This window comes from Syngnathus acus, chromosome 23 (genome assembly GCF_901709675.1).
Source record: "Syngnathus acus chromosome 23, fSynAcu1.2, whole genome shotgun sequence".
Taxonomy (NCBI): Eukaryota; Metazoa; Chordata; class Actinopteri; order Syngnathiformes; family Syngnathidae; genus Syngnathus; species Syngnathus acus.
In genome coordinates, this window is record NC_051107.1 from 471,069 (window position 1) to 489,796 (window position 18,728).

An 18,728-nucleotide genomic window follows, 5' to 3' on the forward strand; every position below is an offset into this window, starting at 1 on the left:
CGGGTGAGATGGGAGGTGTAAATGTCCTTCAGGGAGGGGAACGAAGCACCAATAATCTTACCAGCCGTGTTGACTATGCGCTGCAGGGCCTTCATGTTGTATTCAGTGCAGCTACCACCCCAAACAGCGATACAACTGGAGAGGACGCTCTCAATGGTGCCACGGTAGAATGTAGTCATGACGGCCGGAGGAGCACTTGCATGCCTGAGTTTCCGCAGGAAGTACCGGCAGCGCTGAGCTTTCTTCGCCAGTGATGCGGTGTTGGTGGACCAGGAGAGATCCTGACTGATGTGCACCCCCAGGAACCTGGTGCTGCTCACTCTCTCCACCACAGCACCGTCGATGGTCAGCGGCAGGTGTTGGGTGTGACCCTTCCGGAAGTCAACAACAATCTCCTTGGTCTTGTTGACGTTCAGCAGGAGGTTTTTGTCCCTGCACCACGTGGTCAGAAGGTCAACCTCCAACCTGTATTGAGTCTCCTCGCCCTTGGTGATGAGACCCACCAGAGTCGTGTCGTCAGCAAATTTCACTATGCGGTTGTTGCTGTAGGTTGCAGTGCAGTCATGCGTCAGCAGGGTGAAGAGCAGCGGACTGAGCACGCAGCCTTGGGGGGGCCCCCTTGCTCAGCGTGATGCTGGCGGAGATTTTGTCGCCAACACGTACCACCTGAGGCCTCTGACAGAGGAAGTCCAGTAGCCAGTTGCAGAGGTAGGTACTGAGGCCCAGCTTGTCGAGTTTGCAGATGAGTCATTGTGGCACAATGGTGTTCAAGGCAGAACTGAAGTCCACAAACAGCAATCTCACATACGAGTCCCTTCTCTCCAGGTGGGTGAGGGCCGAGTGGAGGGCAGAGCAGATGGCATCCTCAGAGGACCGTTTGGCTCGGTACGCAAACTGGAAGGGGTCTATGGTGGGGGGAAGAATGGACCTGATGTGCTCCATGACAAGCCGCTCAAAGCACTTCATGATGATGGGTGTCAGTGCCACGGGGCGGTAGTCATTGAAGCAGGACGGAGCAGGTTTCTTCGGCACAGGTACGATGGTGGCAGCCTTGAAAGACGAAGGGACGATGGCTTGCTGCAGGGAAATGTTAAAGATGTCCGTGAAGACACCCGTCAGCTCCCCAGCGCAGTCCTTCAGCGCTCGACCTGGGATGTTGTCAGGGCCCGCCGCCTTACGGGAGTTGATAGCGGCAAGCGCCCTCCTCACGCTATCGACAGAGAGGCACAGGGGCTGCTCGTGTGGAGGGGGAGGGGTCTTCAGCGGGCAAGTGCTGTTCTGAGCGTCGAAGCAAGCAAAGAAGCGGTTAAGATCGTTGAGCAGACGGACGTCGCCCTCACAGCTCTGCGGCGCGGGCTTGTAAAGCGTTATCTAGAAAAAGGTTTACTGTCAAAGAGGTGTTGAGGACCCTGATTTTGAGGTAAAGTGGAGCCTCGGTTTTCGACCACAATCCGTTCCAGAAGGCTGTTCGAGAAGTGAATCGTTCGAATTCCGAATCATATTTTTCCATTACAAATAATGGAACAAACATTAATCCGTTCCAAGCTAAAAAAAAACCGCTTTTTTTAAGCGTTTTTTCATTTGCGCATTTTTGTCCCATCGCGCAACTGCAGCGCACCGCCGAACGTGCAACCGTAGCGCGTCGCCGACTGCACAACTGCACCGCGCTGGTCGCATTATTGTGACAGAGCCGTCGCTGAAATTTAGAAAATACTTTTAAAGTCCTGCTGTACTTTCCAAAATTTAAGGGGACATCAGTGCGCAGGGAGCTTGATTTTGTCCGATCGCGCAACTGCAGCGCACCGCCGAACGCGCAACCGTTGCGCGCCGCCCACTGCCCAACTGCACCGCACTGGTTGCATTATTGTGACAGAGCGGTCGCTAAAATTTAGAAAATATTTTTAAAGTCCTAATGTACTTTCCAAAATTTAAATGGACCTCAGTGCGCAGGGAGCTTAATTTGGTCCGATCGCGCAACCGCAGCGCGCCGGGCGGGCGCTCAGTGTCCTGTCATGCTGTCGTGTTTTGTGGGTTGTTTTTGTCTTGTTCTGTCCTTCGTATTGTCACTTCCTGTTTTATTTTTGTGACTCTCCTCTCGTTTCAGTTCGTGGGTCCTTCCTCTGCGCGTCAGGCCACTTGACTTCCCTGATCCCAACCGTATGCACCTGTGTCGTTGACCCTAATTGTCTGCACCTGTGTCCTCCTCCTTCTGTGTGTGTATATAGCCTGCGTCTTCCCCTCGTCTTGTGCCAGAGCGTCTTGCCTCGTCATGCACACTAGCGATCACTTTTGTCACAGTCATCCCCAGAGAGTTATAGATAGAAGATACCCGTTGCCCAGCGTGAGCTCTGTTTTTTGTTTAGTTAGGTTTTTGCCATTGTTTTCCCTCATTGTTGAGGCGCCTTTTGTTTGCTGTTCCCAGCCTTTTTTCCTCGTTTTTGAGGCGCTTTGGTTTTTGCCTTTTTGTCCCTCATCGTGAGGCGCCTTTTGTTTTTGTGCGGTTTTCCGCTTAAGAGAATAAAACACCTCTTGTTGGAACTCTGCATTCGAGTCCTCTCCCTGCTCCAAGCCTGACAGAACGCTCTGGCCAGTCATGGACTCGGCAGAGTCAAAGCTGCTGGTCGCCACAGTACGCTCCCAGGCGTCGCAGCTCGCCCAACACCAGAATCAAGTAGACGCCCTGGGCGTTGGTGTCCAAGAGATTGTGAAGACTCAGGAAGACTTCAGAGAGGCGGTGGCCGCTCAGGTGGGAACACTGAGCAGGCAAATGCAAGACGTTCTCACGCTTCTGACCGCGGTCCCAGCAGCGACGCCCAGTCCACCTTCTGCTTCCCCGGTGGTTCGTCCTGCTCCCGCTCCCATGGCGATGGGGGTCAGACTGGCCCCCCCGGAACGATACACTGGTGAACCCGGGCTCAGCAGAGCCTTTATAACCGAGTGCGAGATGCAGTTCGAGCGGTCCCCAGGCGACTTCCCCACGGAACGCTCCCTGGTGGCGTATATGGTCTCGTACCTGACGGGAAGGGCCCGGGCGTGGGCGACCGCAGAATGGGCCAGGGATTCCGCTACCTGTCATTCCCTCTCCACTTTCATCGAGGCCCTGCGCACGGTGTTCGATCCGGTCTCCTCGAACCGAGAGAAGGCGCGGGAGCTGTGCCAGCTGACCCAGGGTCGAGAGACGGTCAGCGACTACGCGATCCGCTTCCGCACTCTGGCCGCGGAATGCGGGTGGAACTCGACGGCCCTGTATGATGTTTTTCTCAGGGGCCTTTCCGGACCCATCCTGGACCTAACCCCCCGATAAACCCTATACGTGGTTCTAACCCCGACTCTGTTTCTCCTGTCCCAGACCCCAAAACCCCGGATCTGGCCGGAGTTCCCGTATGTTACCATCAACTCGCGGAGGTATTTAGCAAAGTCAAGGCTAGCTCTCTACCGCCCCACCGTTCTTACGACTGCGCCATAGAGCTTTTGCCCGGCGCTACTATACCCAAGGGGAGACTTTATTCCCTTTCGGGCCCCGAAAAGCAGGCTCTAAATGATTATATTGACGCGTCACTAAAAGCGGGGTTGATCAGACCATTGTCATCCCCTGCGGGGGCCGGTTTCTTCTTTGTGGGCAAAAAAGACGGTACCCTACGCCCCTGCATAGACTACAGTCCCCTCAATCAGATCACAATTAAGAACCGATATCCCCTTCCACTCATGTCAGCCGTATTCGATCAATTGCAGCAAGCTCGGGTGTTCACCAAGCTAGATTTGCGTAACGCCTACCACCTCGTGCGCATTCGGGAGGGCGACGAATGGAAGACGGGATTCAACACTCCCAGAGGACACTTTGAGTACCTCGTAATGCCGTTTGGCCTCACCAATGCACCCGCTGTTTTCCAGGCCATGATTAATGACGTACTGAGAGACTTTTTAGATCATTTTGTTTGTGTATTTGGATGACATCCTGATCTATTCACCGGATTTGGAGACCCATGAGTCTCATGTTAAGTCGGTCCTGCAACGCCTCCTTGATCATCAACTTTACGTAAAAGCCGAAAAGAGCGAATTCCACGCCAATACTATATCTTTCCTTGGCTTCATCATAGCCCCTGGTAATGTACAGATGGACCCGGCAAAAGTAAGCGCGGTGACACAATGGCCTGTACCTGATAGCCGCAAAAAAGTGCAGCAATTTCTTGGCTTCGCTAACTTTTATAGGCGGTTCATCAGAGGCTTCAGCGCCACAGCGGCTCCACTGCATGCTCTAACTTCCCCGACAGTTCCGTTCTGTCGGACGGCGAAGGCGGAAGCCGCCTTCCAGGAGTTGAAGAGGCGATTCAGCTCCGCCCCGATCCTCACACTGCCCGACCCATCTCGTTGGTTCGTGGTGGAGGTTGACGCCTCCGGTCAGGGAATCGGCGCCGTCTTGTCACAAAGGGCCCAGGCAGACTACAAGCTTCATCCGTGCGCGTTCCTGTCCCGACGGCTGACGCCCGCTGAACAGAATTATGACGTGGGGGATCGAGAATTGTTGGCGGTCAAACAGGCCCTCAAAGAATGGAGACACTGGCTGGAGGGAGCCCAGCAACCCTTCTTGGTTTGGACTAGGGCTGTGGACTCGGTCGGATTTTTGCACCAAGTCTGAGTCCGAGTCCGGCCTCTTGACCATGAGTCCGAGTCCGAGTCCGGCTGTCCATTCTTTCTGTTAATTCATGTGACTGCTTAGTCTTTATTCAAGGCTAATTTAGATCAAAATCTAAATAATTACAACAGTTTTGTGATGGCTTTGTCTTTATTAAACATATAAACGAATACAATAAACAGATACTTTCAAGTTTTAATCATTAATTACACCATTATAGCTCCGACATTTATCTAAACACAAATAATTAGTGACGACCCCTTATTTGGAAAGCGAAAAACCCATGTCGTACGGCGTCAGCACTATGTTGTTTTCAATAAAAACATGAAGAACTCACGTTTGCGTCAGTCAATTTTAATTTTTATAAAGGATTATTCTCATTTGATGTCTTTAAATTCATCCGCGTTCTGCCATTGAAGCGGGGTGCATTCAAAGACCAGTCGTACACACGGAACACTCATTCACTTCACCAAAACGTAACAATATAATTACGTGAGCTCTTTGCATAAACCTCGATGCAAAGAAACGCCTCTTTTTGGGTACAGGCTACAAGGAGTATATATTACAAACAGTGACGTGCGGTGAGGGTTGGGGTTGGTGAGGCACTGACAGAGTCAGATTTACAAACGTACTGTATGACGCTAAGGCACTGACTCACAAGTCAGATTTACATGCATACATGGTTGTTATCCCATTCTTGATTAAATGTAATAACATTTTAAACACACCACTGTACATTTAAACACACCACGGCAGTATTCTTACCTTTACTTGTAAATGAAGTCCATTCTCCTGTCCTTCTGGACGAAGATCTCGATGACAGGGAAAGCAATAAAGTCGATTTTTGGCAGCAGAACCACAAAGCCAGTCTTTTTTAGAGTACCAATCCTTTTTAAACGAACGTGTTGTAGTCCGTCCCGGGAGGCCCGTAGTTTGAATTAATCCTCGCAAATCTGGCGTTGGTCTTCCCTTACTTATGGTTTCTTGCTTTGACTGAAAGTCAAGTTTTGAAAATTTTCTTATTTTCGAGATTATATCCACCATTGTCAGGGAAAACAAAGCCAAATAACAACGCGTTAGCCCCGAATGTTGTTGGTTGTTTTTCTTCTTAATTTACTCTCGCATTTACTCGTGTCGTGAACTATTAGCCGGAGGCTCACTATCGCCCCATCTTCGCGGCAAAAGTACTGGCTGCCTCAAGGCTCGTATTTTCACCCGCTGACTGCAAGCAAGCACGCGCCGTTTGCACGCGCTCAGTACAGTGTGTGAGTGGTGCACACTCTCACACGCACGCCCTGAGCGGCACAACCTGTCACTGCCGCAGCCTCCATGATTCTCGTCTCCCGTTGTTATTTGAACAAGAAATACAGCTATTTTGACTATGAAAATGATCCAAATGTATAGGAAACACACCAAAATTGCATTAAAAGCATAGACCACAGGACAGATATTATATTATGTTTTATTATATTATTCGTGTGTCTGACTTCATAACACCAAGTCGGGTTGTTTTGATGCGTCTAGTGTGTCGGTGGAGTGCCCAGTGCATGTCACTTCTCACTGTCAACCCTCACCGCTGGCTAGCAGTATGCGAACGGGAGAGCCGAGTGCGTAAGTCTCTCCCTGCCAGTACATAGCCTCTCTAACAGCAAGCCCTATGTAGTGCCTCCACGCGGCAACACATGGTAACTGGGTACAACACGGACCCAGGCTAAACTACAAGGGACTCGGAGGAGGTTTGGCCCCTAGACGTGCGGCACGCAGGCCCACCGGTGTGTGGACACGCCCTGGTGCCCACGAACCAGCCCCCAACTATGGGTTAAATAGTACCACTGCCCAGTGGGCTCCTCGGGAGAGGAATGCGCTAAGGGAGTCAACCCCGACAGAAAATCAATTTCCCCTTGGGTTGGTGTCAGGAAGGGCATCCGGCTGTAAAAGGTTTTGCTCCAAAAATTCTCAGTATGGCTAGACAAAGACAGGAGAGGCGGGGTACAGCCTTAAGTACTCCGTGGGCATTTTCATCAGCCTACGACAAAAAGAATGATGGAAAAGGAGGCCAAACCGCAGGTAGATTATATGACGGCCCTCAGCCCGATGGACTGCGGGGAGGCCTGAACCGGAACAGAGAGGGGCAGGAGGTACGTGTTAGGGTGGCTACATGGAACATCGGCAGCATGTCACACCGATCGGGGGAGGTGGTTGAGGCCCTACACAGGAGAAGGGCGGATGTCTGCTGTGTCCAGGAGTCGAGATGGAAGGGTGGAAGTGCAAGGATGCTGGGTGCAATCGTCAGAAGGTACAAGTTCTTCTGGCAAGGCTGCAACGAAGGGACTGGTGGTGTTGGAGTACTTATTGCTGAAAAGTGGATAGATCAAGTGCTAAGCATTAGCAGGGTAAATGAGCGGATCATCGTTGTGAAGTTGATCGTTGGGAAGCATCTGACAAACGTAATTTCAATCTATCCCCCTCAAGTTGGCAGAAGTCAGGACGAGAAGGATGCGTTCTGGGACAAGGCCATCATGGTGCTGTCAGGGATCCCCCAGAATGAGGTTATAATTCTGGGAGGTGATCTGAATGGACACGTGGGGAGGGAGTCAGATGGCTTTGAGGGGGTACATGGGGGACAGGGGTACGGCATGCGGAACGCAGAGGGAGAGAGGATCCTGGAGTTCGGCGACGCACTGGAGCTGGTGCTGTGCAACACGCTTTTCAAGAAGGACGAAGCCAAATTAGTAACATACAGTTCGGGTGGCTGCAAGAGCACAATAGATTACATCATGGTCAGAAAGGAGGACCGCGTCCTGGTCAGGGATGCCAAGGCAATCCCCGGAGAAGAGTGTGTGTCTCAGCATCGCCTAGTCATCGGAGACCTAACTCTGCGGATCAAGAAGGTGGGGGCTAAGAAGCATCCTCCCAAGTTGAAGGTGTGGAAGCTACATAGCGGAGGGAATAAAAACGAGTTTAGGGAGAAGATTGAGCATATAGCAGAAGAAGTGGAGGAGATGATGGAGTCGGGTGGTGTGGATGGCAAGTGGCAGGCAATGAAGAAGGCTCTGCTTAAAGCCACAGAGGAGGTGTGCGGATGGTCAAAGGGTAAAGCAAGACAAAGAGAGACATGGTGGTGGAATGACAGCGTCGAAAGAGCGGTGAATGAGAAGAGGAGGTGCCATAAAGTATGGAAGAAATCTAAAAGGGAGGCAGACCGAGTGCGGTATGTAGAGGCAAGGAGGGCGTCACGGACAGCAGTGTGGGAGGCCCAAGAGACCAAGAGGAAAGAATTTGCAAGTGAATTGGAGAGTGAAAGAGGACAAAAGAGCTTCTTCAAGATAGCGAAGCAAATGGTTAAGGAGAGGCGTGATGTGACCGGTGCAAACTGTGTGAAGGATGAGGATGGCAACATCGTGACAGACAACAGAAGAGTGAAGGAAGTATGGCGAAGGTACATGGAGAAGCTGCTGAATGTGGAGAATGACTGGGATGGTGAGGCGGGATGCGACGAAGTGGAGGGTGAATGTGGCCCGATCACACGGACAGAAGTGGGAAAAGCCATGAAGGCCATGAAGGATGGAAAGGCAGCTGGACCATCTGGAGTGGTGGCAGAGATGCTAAAGGCACCGGGAGATGTCGGTGTGCAGTGGATGACCGACCTGTGTAACAGTGTCATCGCTGAGGGGCACATTCCGGAGGACTGGACAAGAAGCGTCCTGGTGCCTCTATTCAAAGGGAAGGGGGACCCACTCACATGCGGGTCATACAGGGCCATAAAGCTGCTGGAGCATGGAATGAAGTTATTAGAGAGGGTGTTGGAAAAGAGGGTGAGGACACGGGTAAAGGTGGACGAGATGCAGTATGGCTTCATGCCTGGTAAAGGTACAACAGACGCAATTTTTGTCATCCGACAGATGCAAGAGAAGCACCAGGAGAAGAGGAAGAGGTTGTACTTCGCTTTTGTCGACCTGGAAAAAGCGTTCGACAGGGTGCCAAGGGAGGTGGTGAGGTGGGCCCTAAGGAAGTCGGGTGTGGAAGAGGGACTGGTAAAGGCTGTGATGGCTCTCTACTGCAGAGCCTGCACAACTGTTAGAACAGGAGTTGGCGACAGTAATGGGTTTGAAGTAAGGGTAGGGGTGCACCAGGGATCAGTGCTCAGCCCATTACTGTTTGCTATCGTGATGGATGTGGTATCGAGGGAAGTGAGGGGTGGACTACCATGGGAGCTGCTCTACGCGGATGACCTGGTATTGATGGCTTACAGCCGAGAAGACCTAGCTAGGAAGCTAGCGGCCTGGAAGACATGCCTGGAAGTGAAAGGAATGAAGGTGAATGCGGCAAAATCAAAGGTCATGGTCGGTGGTGCTGGCCTGGGAGTGATATTGCAGTCAGGAGCATGGCCATGTGGAGTTTGCGGGAAGGGAGTGCAAGCTAACTCTATCCGGTGCAAGGGTTGCCAGAGATGGGTACACCGAAGATGCAGCGGAGTAAAAGGCAGCCTACTAGCTGCAAGTGAGACCTTCCAATGCAAGCGGTGTAGGGGAGAAGTCGCCCAAGCAGACCCAGCTGAGCAAGAGGGGCTCGTGGTAGATGGGGAGATGTACGAGGTGGTGGACAGCTTCTGCTACCTTGGAGACATGCTTAACGCTGATGGGGGGGTGGACCTAGCAGTGACCACAAGGGTGAGAAGCGGGTGGAAGAAATTCAGGGAACTCATGCCCTTCTTAACATCTAAGGCCCCATCCCTGAAGATGAGAGGCCAAGTGTACTCAGCCTGTGTCAGAAGTAGTATGACGTACGGAAGTGAGGCATGGGCCCTGAAAACAGAACATGAAGACAAACTAAACAGAGCAGAAATGAGGATGATCAGATGGATGTGTGGTGTGTCAATGAGGGAGGAAAAGACCAGTGCAGAGCTGAGACAGAAGATGGGAGTGGAGGCCATAGTGGATGTGGTGAGGAGAGGCAGACTGCGATGGTACGGACATGTAGTGAGGAAGGACGAGAACGACTGGGTGAAGAAAGTTATGTCGTATAACGTAGAGGGAACAAGACCCAGTGGCCGACCTAAAAAGACCTGGCAGATGACCGTGGCAGCCGACATGAAGGCACTCGGCATCAACCACGAGATGGCCATGGACCGTTCCCGGTGGAAGAAGGCCATATCGAGAACCCAGTCCAACCCAGCGGCGCCTGGAAAGCGGACTTTAAAACGATGATGATATTATATTATTCATTTTTTAACAACTTATGGTGACAGCTGAGGAAACCATGTTGAGCCCTTTACTGCTCCTATGAGTGCACGTCACTGATTACAAAGGAGACTTTATACTTAATTGTGATCATCATTCATCCATCCATCCATTTTATTTTATTACTCAGGTATTTTCAAAGCAAATTAATATTGTTGCATTTATTAATTTGCTTTAACATGACAGCGCAATATAATTAAAAGCTGACACGATAGCAATGTCAAACGTGTTCATTTAAGAAAAAGCCACACACGTTTTGTGATCAAATCTTTCATAACGAGAATGAGTGATTTGAGTGAATTGATTTTACAATTTTTATCCCCCCTCCCCACCATCTGTCGCTTTGCTTGGGACAAAAGGAGCCTTCAGAACTGAAATTTCTTCTCAATTATTCATTCAAATCAATTCACTCAAATCATTCTCGTTATGAAAGATTTGATCACAAAACGTTTCCGTCTGTACGACTGGTCTTTGAATGCACCCCGCTTCAATGGCAGAACGCGGATGAATTTAAAGACATCAAATGAGAATAATCCTTTATAAAAATAAAAATTGACTGACGCAAACGTGAGTTCTTCATGTTTTTATTGAAAACAAAAGTTAAGTTAAAGTTAAAGTCCCAATGATCGTCACACACACAGGTCACCTGGGTGTGGTGAAATTTGTCCTCTGCATTGAACCCATCCCCGTGTGATTTTAATCCATCCCCTGGGGGAGAGGGGAGCAGCGAGCAGCAGCGGTGCAGCGCTCGGGAATCAGTTGGTGTCTATATAATCAGCGTTTCGCTATTGAAGGAATAGGGTCAAAAGACACAAAACCCGCCTAGCCACAATAACAGATACGCTCACATCTCTTTAGATAAAGTATATAAGCAGACAAGTATATTCATGGAGTCAACCAATAAAGAAGACATTCTTTGATATAAGATAATAACAGAGGTTGCTACAACTTCACAATTCAATATGTATTTCTGTGCACTGCAAAATAAATGTCTTTTGATATGTTGCTTAAATAGCTTAATGACCCTTAAGGAACTGTGTAATGCATGCCTGATGTTTGTTCTCTACATCATGGACACGGCCAGAGTCGTCTTGACCGTTCAGTACTTGATTATATCTTGTGTTTTGACTAAACGTCATATGTCGCCTAATGCGGGACGCCAGCTTTTCGATAAGTGAAAGAATGAGGTACGACAGCATATGTGCAAGGATGGAGAAGAATGTTTACAGGAAGGTCACTCGGAGATAAAAAACCAGCTGGTGCCAGAAGGAGACAGCCAAGGACTCGGCCAAAGATGATCACCAAGGCCGAAAGACGGGAGGGAAGACCACAGCCCCCACACACACACCGAATCTTCCATAACCAGCACCCACTCCCATGGAATCAAACTCTACTGCGAACTCGCCCCACCCCAACGACTCATCACCCATCAAACGCGCCCCACACCAACTGAATATAAGCTGACCAAAGAACCTTGAACGTTGCCTTTTCTGAATGGAGACTTTCTGCTCTTGAAGGGCCCAGCGCTGTATTGTACTTTCCTGAAAACAGAGCTTTCTTAACAAGAATTATGATTGAACTCAACCAACCTGTGTAAGTCTAATTTCTGCTTCAGTGTCTTTGCATTTTCCTAAATCTGAAGAAATTAAACGAGCACGCAGTGAGGGAATTGGATAACAGGTGATTGGCAATGGCTTTTGCCGTGAGGCGCAGATAGCGCTCCCTAAATTGTGGACCAAAATCCAACACTATAATTCGGTATAATTCGAGGTAGTCCACCCTCACCCAAAGTTAAGGTTTCATGGGAATATTATTGTCATAATTGTCTGGACCATATATGATAATTGTTTAATGGTAGTTATTGATAGATCTTGAAGATGTCAAGTTATAGGTGCATAAGACCATGTTGTTCATGCATATAGCACGTTCATTGTAAGAGGGGAAGAGATGTTGTGTATTTTGGGCTAACTCAAATTCCGTAGGAGAAAACCCCCGGAAGTGGGATGGGCATTCTGTGTTGTTCTGGTACGCCCTGTGAACGCACTGTGAGTAAGGAATAAAGCAGTTATCATTCACGTCGTTGTCTGACCTATTCTTGCTATCTAAGAACCTGGAAAATAGTAAGGATATAACATATATCACGGGTCATTACGACGAGTTTGGTGGAGTTTTTACTGCTTCTTCCAACTCCTACCGCGCTGACTATAACCTGACACTCTCTGGCTGCGTCTTGCCTCTTTTTTTTATTGTCGGACTCGGTGGACTCGGTCAAAATCAGCACTGAGTCCGAGTCCGGCAAAAAATGACCGAGTCCCCGAGTCCGAACCGAGTCCACAGCCCTGGTTTGGACTGACCACAAGAACCTACAGTATATCAAGAATGCTAAAAGACTGAATTCACGCCAGGCTCGTTGGTCCCTTTTCTTTAATCGATTCAATTTCACCTTGTCTTACAGACCGGGGGCCAAAAACATCAAGCCCGACGCGCTATCGCGCATCTACAGTCCAGATCCGGTGGCCAAGGAGCCCGAACCCATTCTCCCCCCTAACTGTGTGGTGGGAGCCGTAACCTGGCTCGTCAGCACATTCCTCAACGGTCTCGCCGAGTACATGAAGGACGAACTGGTGTCCCACGATCGCCCGCGAAACCTGTGGGGCGCGATGGACTTGGCGGCCAGAGTAGACCGGCGGATCCGGACGCGGAGGTCCCTGCGAGACCCGCGTGATCGCCCTCCTCCGCCGGCTGGAGGCCCGCCAACCACACCACCCGCCGAGCCCATGGATCTGGGAGGGGCGCGGATCCCCTCAGAGGAGCACCGTCGACGCCTCTCATCGGGCTTGTGTTTTTCCTGTGGGGAGGGTGGTCATCGAGCGGCGGTGTGCCCGTTAAAAGGCCGGAGCTCACGCGGCGTCGGGGGATCCGCGTGAGCTCGACCAGCACCGGCTCTCCCAGTTCCAGTACGCTCACGCTACAGGCACGTGTCCAGCTCGCGGTGGGCGACCAGAACGTGGCTGCCCTGGTGGACTCCGGGGCGGAGGGTAACATCATAGACATTTGCCTGGCACGTCAGTGGGGGATCAACTTCCTGCCTCTGAGCCCGCCCATTCCCGCACGCGCCATCGATGGCCGTCTGATCGGCAAGGTGGTTTTCGTGACAGAACCAGTCAAGGTACTGCTCTCCGGCAATCACCACGAGACCATCCAGTTTTTCCTTCTTCCCCTCCCAGGACAGCAGCACATCCTGGGGCACCCTTGGCTGCGGCAGCACAACCCGGTACTGGACTGGGAGGTGGGGGTGGTTCGGCAGTGGAGCGAACGCTGCCATCGGACGTGCCTGAGGGCGGCCACCAGCCCGCTCGGTGGAGCCCCGCCCAGGTACAGCCCCGACATCTCCACCGTACTTGGGGTTCGCGAACTTCTATCGCCGTTTCATCCGTGGGTACAGCACGGTGGCCGCGCCCCTCACCGCCCTCACCAGCCCCGCCTCCCCGTACAAATGGACAGGCGTTTCAGGAGCTCAAGAGGAGGTTCACGTCCTCTCCCATCCTCCGAGTCCCCGATCCTGGCCGGCAGTTCGTGGTCGAGGTGGACGCCTCGAACGTGGGTGTTGGGGCGGTGCTGTCCTCGCCGTCAAGTTGGCCTTGGAGGAGTGGCGGCATTGGCTGGAGGGCGCCGCCACGCCGTTCATCGTCTGGACCGACCACCGCAACCTGGAGTACCTGAGATCGGCCAAGAGGCTGAACGCGAGGCAAGCACGGTGGGCTCTGTTCTTTGACCGGTTTGAGTTCTCTCTCTCCTACAGGCCGGGTTCCCGCAACGCGAAGGCGGACGCCCTGTCGCGTTCGTTTCCTGGCGGGGAGGAGGGACGGGGTCCGCCTCCCACTATCCTCCCGAGCTCGGTTCGGGTGGCGGCGCTGTCATGGGAGATTGAACGCCAAGTGGAAGCCGCATCACGCGATCAACCCGGCCCCAGCAACTGCCCGGAAGGTCGCCTGTTCGTCCCTGAGGGCCTGCGCTCGTCCGTGCTGCAATGGGCACATGACTCACGCCTGGCCTGTCATCCCGGAGCTGCGCGCACGAGGTACGTGGTGGCACAGCGTTTCTGGTGGCCCACCTGGCAAGTGGACACCAGCGATTACGTCAGAGCCTGCTCAATATGTAACCGCTGTAAGACCTCTACTCGTCCTCCGGCCGGGCTGCTCCAACCCTTGCCGGTTCCCCGGCGTCCCTGGTCTCACCTGTCTATCGACTTTGTCACGGGCCTTCCCCCCTCGGAGGGGAACATGGTGGTCCTCACGGTGGTGGACCGGTTCAGCATGATGACGCACTTCATTCCTCTGCCTAAGCTTCCGTCCACGAAACAGACTGCGTCCATCATGGTGCGGGAGGTGTTTCGTCACCACGGCCTCCCACAGGACATCGTGTCGGACCGTGGCCCGCAGTTCGCTTCCACCTTCTGGGCGGAGTTCTGCCGACTCCTCGGCGCTACGGCCAGCCTCTCGTCGGGGTTTCACCCTCAGTCCAATGGTCAAGCGGAGCGTCTGAACCAGGAGCTGGGCAGGTCCCTCCAATGCATGGCCGCCGGGGACCAGCGTGGGTGGGTCCAACAGCTTCCTTGGGTGGAGTACGCCCACAATTCCCTCCCCAGCTCGGCTACGGGACTGTCGCCCTTCCACTGCGTCTTCGGGTGCCAGCCACCCTTGTTCGCCCACCAGGAACGTGACACAGCGTGCCCGTCGGCCCAGGCTTGTGTCCGCCGTTGTCGTCGTGCCTGGGCGAGGGCCCGGACCGCTCTTCTCTGCTCTGTTTCAGGCTACGCCCGCCAGTGGGCCAGCGGGTGTGGCTCTCGACGCAGGATTTGCCGCAGCGAACGGGATCCCGCAAGCTGGCGCTGCGCTTTGTTGGACCGTTTCCCATCCAGAAGGTGATCAGCCCGTCCGCCGTCCGTCTCCTCCTTCCTGAGTCCATGAAGGTACACCCCACGTTCCACGTGTCCCGTGTGCGGCCCTTCTTTGAGAGCGCATTGGCGCCGGCGCCCGTGCCGCCGCCCCAGCTCGTCGATGGGGGCCCGGCTTACGCCGTCCGCTCCCTGCTCCGATCGCGGCGGCGCGGTCGTGGCTTCCAATACCTGGTGGATTGGGAGTGCTATGACGACACCCACCGCTCCTGGGTTCCGAGCTGCTGGATCCTCGACCGTTCGCTCATCACGGAGTTCCATCGCTGTCACCCGGACCAACCGGGCCCCCGGCGCGGGCGGCCGAGGACGGTCGAGGGGCCCAGGGGTAAGGGCCCGGGACGGCCTTGTCCGCCGGTGCCGGAGTCTTCTGCCCCCGCGTCCGTCGATCCTGCGTCCGGCGAGGAGTCAAATGTTTCGACGGAGTACTAACCTGGTCGTCCGGGGGGTTGCCTTCCTCTGCCTTCTGGTCTTTTTTGTGTTTTAGTGCTCTGGGGACGTCGGGAGCCGTCCCTTGTGAGGGGGGTTCTGTCACGTACCGGCGCCATCTGTGACAGGACCACGCCCCCCTATCAGGCTCATGGACAGCGCTATATCAACGCCGCCAGCGCAGACCCGAGTGTCCGTCTGTCCCGTGATATTGCTTCGCTCTCCGGTCCACGACAAACTGACGTCCTTGAAGAATCGAAGATACAGCAGAACAGCTTGTTTTTCCCAGCCTGATCGCCGATCCAGCGCCAGCTCCAGCTACTCCCACCTTACCCCCCGCCCGCAATAAAGTCTCTATCGCTACGCACTTGGCTGTACTGTCCAATCCCTTACAGGCTGTCAATCATTGTACGAGGTAATTTCTTTTTTGTTTGATTCCATGGTGTATTTTACTGAATATCAGTAATTACAGTGCAAATCCAAATTATTGTCATACTTTTTAAACAGGTTAGACACATTGGACAATGATGGTTACTTAAAGTTACTTATATCTTGTCTTTTCACATTACTAAGATCAGATTCTGCGGGTAAAATTGCAATAATGTGACTTGACTTGCACTTGACTTGACCTATTTAAGGACTTGACTTGGACTTGACTTGACCTATTTAAGGACTTGACTTGACTTGCCCAAGAAAAAAATAACTTGGGACTTACTTGAGACTTGAAGGTTAAGACTTGAGACTTACTTGAGACTTGCACATGTGTGACTTGGTCCCATCTCTGCTGTATTGTACTTTCCTGAAAACAGAGCTCTCTTAACAAGAATTGTGATTGAACTCAACCAACGTGTGTAGGTCTAATTTCTGCTTCAGTGTCTTAGCATTTTCCTAAATCTGAAGAAATCAAACGAGCATGCAGTGAGTAAATTGGATAACAGGTGATTGGCAATGGCTTTTGCCGTGAGGCGCAGATAGCGTGCTCCCTAAATTGTGGACCAAAAATCCAACAGGATCACAAATTTAGAGGTGGAGCGAGTGTATGGGGACAGTTGGAAAGACTTGGATGTAATTGACTTGGAAGCCTACATTGGCTTGCTAATTTTGGCAGGGGTTTAAGGTGAAGCAACAGCAAGCCTTTGGGATGCTGTGACTGGAAGAGCAATATTTCCGGCCACCATGTCTCTGAAGATATTTCAAGTTCTGTCCCGTGTCATGTACTTTGATGACAAACAAACAAGACAGGGGCGACGAGAACGTGACAAACTGGAGGCAATAAGGGATGTGTAGGACAAGTGGGTGCTGTGTTTACTCTTGCTTTATAATCTAGGCCCCAACGTAGTAATATATATTATCTGTTACAGTAACTAGCCACAAATATATTACAAAAATTAGTTAAAATATAAGTCATATCCATAGGTCATATTCCATCATCACCAAAACCAGTCTTGTGGACATTAATGTAGAGAAGTAAATTTGAGAAGATTTGTATGAAAACTTCAAGTTAAATTAATTGTAATTTAAATATTTGACCTGATGGTGGTGCTAGAGAGATCAGCTAACTGATTCAGGGCGGTGGACTCGGACTCGGTAATTTTTGCCGGACTCGGACTCGGTGCTGATTTTGACCGAGTCCACCGAGTCCGACAATAAAAAAAATACGCTCTTTGGCTGGTTTCATGCGGCTCTTTTACGTTCATATCAACATTTGTGTTTATTTTTCGTGCGTATTTGCTTCTCTTGAGTTCAATATGGTTTTTGGTCAAACGCGCATGCGCGTGAGGGGAAATCCCGCAAAGGAGGAGGGACAAACAGAGCGATTGGTTTTGCTGGCTTTTTAATGAATGGCGACTGTGACTACGGGGGCCCATTAGGTCCAGAAAAGCTGACAAGACGCTTGCCAAAATGGCAAGGAAAAAATGCACAGCTAAACGAATATATGACGATGAACACAGGACGTTTTTAACAGAGTTAAAGTTGTTTTTTGTTGAGCGCTATGGCAAGCCATTCTGCCTGATATGTCGGACGTCATTGGCGCATTTAAAAGCTTCAAATGGTCAGCGCCACTTCAGCTCACTTCATGCCAATATCGATAAGGACTTTGCAAAAGGGACTGAATTTCGCAAGCACAAGTTTGGAGACTTTGAAAAGTCAGGCAGAAAAATAGGTACAGTTTTTCAAAAAAATTACGAAGCACTCAGAGACTGTCACACTTGCATTGTTTCAACTGGCTTGGAACATTGCACGGGCTAAAAAGCCATACAATGAAGTGGAGTTCGTTAAAATATGCCTCAGTGACGTTATTGAATTTTATTTTCATCATGCTGCTGAGAATGCGCGTAGGAATACTGTCCACAGCCCTGCTTGCTTGTTATGAAGACAAATTTAGTTGTTGCGTGCGCGCCCGCCTGCCTGCGTGCGTGCACACTGCACGTACAAGACCCACAATGCCCCGCCGCAGCCAAGATGGAAGAACCCGGGAGTAGCGAGAGAACAATGCCTCTAGATTTGGGGGGGAAACGGAGCGTAAATTACGATCAATGCGGCCACGTTGAGTTGCACTTAGGCTAATGTTTACATGATGTACCAATGTCAAGGACGATTATGTCACCCAGCTTATATCATTGATGTGTTTCGATAGTTGTGGGGTCGTCACTAATTATTTGTGTTTAGATAAATGTCTGAGCTATAATGGTGTAATTAATGATTAAAACTTGAAAGTATCTGTTTATTGTATTCGTTTATATGTTTAATAAAGACAAAGCCATCACAAAACTGTTGTAATTATTTAGATTTTGATCTAAATTAGCCTTGAATAAAGACTAAGCAGTCACATGAATTAACAGAAAAAATGGACAGCCGGACTCGGACTCGTGGTCAAGAGGCCGGAAAATCCGACCGAGTCCACAGCCCTATAAACAAAGTGCCTTTCACAAAAAGTTGGACAACAATATTCTGTAAATTATTTTCTGAAGGTAAATGTGCCTGGGGTCGAATTGACCCCAAGGACAATTTTTTTATATTTGAGGACGATAGGAGGGTTAAAACAACGGATCATTGATTATTTTATTCACTCATTTCACATTAAAATTCCTGGGTACTGTTCCATTTGTCACTGTCTTTATTTAGTTTATGTGGAATTCAATGTCCTCATGGACATGCGAGTCACTTTGTTACAATTCACCGTCACTGCAACAATTGTCCGGGGGCGTCCAGGGTGCCTGGCAAGCAGAGTGAGCTCAGTGTTATCTGAGAATAGTGAAACTTGACCACTTCATTTTAATGGAGCCAAGGAAGAGGAGAAAAAGGCCTGCAGGTGCATCCTGGGACGAAAGCGAGTCCACGCCCATTAGCTGAGCACGAAGGGTCAGTGTCACTTGCACCTTTCCGACATGTCGCACCTCTTTTTTGAAAACCGATAAAACCTTGTTATTTGTTTCCACAGCTTAACATAATACTCATAATGTGACATAAT